This window comes from Olea europaea, chromosome 8 (genome assembly GCF_002742605.1).
Source record: "Olea europaea var. sylvestris chromosome 8, O_europaea_v1, whole genome shotgun sequence".
NCBI lineage: Eukaryota > Viridiplantae > Streptophyta > Magnoliopsida > Lamiales > Oleaceae > Olea > Olea europaea.
The window spans coordinates 20,031,152-20,034,352 of NC_036244.1; positions in this window are offsets into that span (position 1 = coordinate 20,031,152).

A 3,201-nucleotide genomic window follows, 5' to 3' on the forward strand; every position below is an offset into this window, starting at 1 on the left:
GTTACCTCAACTCTCAGAAGAGATTAAGTTCTAGGCATGGGCGTTGGGTTAAACATTTGCAGGCCTATCATTTGTGTTAAAACACAAGAAGGGCGTGGAGAACCAAGCAGCTGACGCGTTAAGTCATTGTGTCTCCCTTTTGTCGATCATGAGTGTCAAAGTCATTGGTTTTGAAAGGCTTAAGGAGGATTACGAGGCATGCCCAGATTTTAAGGATATCTTTCTCGATTTGCAAGGAGGACAATCAAACAGCACAGATGGCTTTCGACTTGAGAAGGGTTATCTCTTCCGAGCCAATAAATTGTGCATCCCTCGAACTTCAGTTCGAGATTTTATAGTGTGGGAAGTTCACGCGGGAGGGTTAGCCGGTCACTTTGGGCGTGATAAGACCATTGAGGAGGTTGAACGCCAATTCTATTGGCCTAGTTTAAAGAGAGATGTGGCTAAAATTGTTAGTACATGTAACACTTGTCAATTGGCCAAACAGAAGAAGCAGAACACAGGCCTATACACTCCTCTCCCCGTCCCCAATTGTCCTTGGCAAGACGTTAGTATGGATTTTGTGCTAGGACTGCCACGCACCCCAAAGAAGCATGATTCTATTTTCGTGGTTGTCGATCGTTTCTCAAAAATGGCTCACTTTATCCCCTGTAGCAAATGTCGATCGTTTCTCGAAAATGGCTCACTTTATCCCCTGTAGCAAAACATCGGATGCGTCCAAGGTTGCCATGTTATTCTTTAATGAGATTGTCAAACTGTATGGGCTTCCCAAGACCATCGTGTCCGATAGGGACGTTCGCTTCACTAGCCATTTTTGGAGGACTTTGTGGCATAAGATGGGTACCAAATTAAAATTTTCTACAGCCTACCACCCTCAAACTGACGGTCAGACCGAAGTTGTTAATCGGAGTCTTGGTAACTAATTACGTTGTCTGGTCCGGAAGAACCTTCGGAATTGGGATTTAATCCTTCCTGTCGCTCAAACCGCGTATAATAGCTCCGTAAATCGTTCATTAGGTATGAGTCCATTTGAAGCCGTTCACGGATACAAGCCTAGAAAACCATTAGATCTCATCCCTATGTCCCCACAGGCTAGAGTGTCAGTATCAGCCGAAGCATTTGCACAACACCTTCGTGATTTGCACATTGAGATCAATAAACAACTTGAAGCTAATAATGCAAATTATAAACTACAAGCTGATTTACATAAACGACACATTGAGTTTAATGTTGGGGATTACGTTATGGTTCGCATTAGGCCAGAGCGGCGTCTACATGGACCCGCCTCCAAATTGCAAGCTCGTAGTGCTGGTCCTTTTAAAATTTTAAAGCAAGTTGGTTCAAATGCATATATTGTCGACATTCCATCCCACATTGGTTACCACCATACTTTCAATGTTGAAGACCTTGTAGCTTATAAAGGCCATTTCATTCCCTCAGATGATCCTCTGTTACCTCCTTTTGTGGACCTTGATCCTAATTCTTTGGCCCCCTCTAACCCACTACCACCTCTCACAGCACACACAGATAAAATTGATGCTATTTTAGATGAAGAAACTGTGTTCACTAATGATGGAGAGGTTCAGCGCTTCCTTGTTCGTTGGGTTGGTCGACCAGATTCTGATTGTGCATGGATCTCCAGGGAGACACTACAGCATTTGGATCCAAATTTGCTAGAGCTTTATCTGAGTCAGCAGGATCTTCCTTGGCCCAGATCGCCTCCCGTCCACCCGAGGGGAGTTGGTGAGGACACCAGGTTCAGACCGCCACTGACGCATTTCTACAGACGCAGGAAGAAGTTTGCCCAGCCACTCAGCTTATGGTTGGGAGATTGACAGATACCTATGGTGATATAGCCACTCGACAAGGTCGAGTTTTCTCTCCCACCCCGGGAAAATTGATGAGGACATCCAGTTTTAATTAATTTTAGCAATTTTAATTATTTTAGTTGGAATTTAGGTTATTTTAATTTTATGGACTTGTGTATTGGGTTTGGCCCTAGGTTTGCATTATTTTCCAGTATTTAAACCTATCTTACATTGTTATTTGGGACGATGAATTTTGATTGAGTAAAAGTTTGGCTAAAGCCCCATTTCTCCTCTCTGTGTTCTTCCCCGATTCCTCTCTTCTCCTCTCCTCACTTCCCCCGTCTTCTTTCTCTGTTATTGATACTACATCAGTTATTATCGGTCACAGTTGTCAAATTTTTGTAGCATTCATAGAGCAGTGTTCAATTTTATTTCATCTGCTAAATGTTTCGACAAAAGTTGATTCTCCAAAGCGTTTTGGAGAGCAATAGCTTTATATTCTACGAAGCAAACTTAAACAAGAATTAACCTATGCACAAGATTCTTATTACTAAGTGATCAAGGGAATGGATGAGGAAAAATAACATAAATCAGGAGCTATTATTACACAATTTGAACAAATATTTTCTTTATATGCCAAAAAGAATTGTAAAGAAAAGGAGAATTAAAAATTGTTCATCAGAACAAATAATACCAAAGGACAGAAAAGAGTTTTAGTATATCTCAGGTTTGGGAGTAAGGTACTCTGGTCCAAATGGGACTGAAGGCGGGTTGAAAGAATAGACAAAATAAGTAAACAAAGCCTTGGTGTCAATGATGAATTAACATATTATTACTTTGGACCCTCCGGTGAAATAGATCAATATCACTGCAATAAATATATCGTCAACAAGCATATCTTAAAATGAATTATGATATTTCTTGCCTTTTCCACAATGAATACTGTACATTCTTAATCATGAGCTTCAGTATAAGATAGTTCAGATTATTATTATTATTATTGGTATTAAATCATTAATATAACAAAGTAAATAACTCAAGAAACTAGTAAAAGCATGTCCGAAGTACAAGAAACTATTCTACATCCAACACGTTGTACACCACATACAATTTGAATGTGATATATTAAGCTGATATCTGAACCAAAAAATTGTAAGAAAAAGTAGTAAAGGGGCTTAGCTAAAATAAACCAAGTAACAGAAATGGTTGTAGTTTAAAAGAATAAGCCAAATCTCCTTAATACACCTGCTTGTTGTAATATAATAAACCAAATCTCCTTAATACACCTGCTTGTTGTAATATAATAAACCAAATCTCCTTAATACACCTGCTTGTTGTAATATAATAAACCAAATCTCCTTAATACACCTGCTTGTTGTAATATAATAAACCA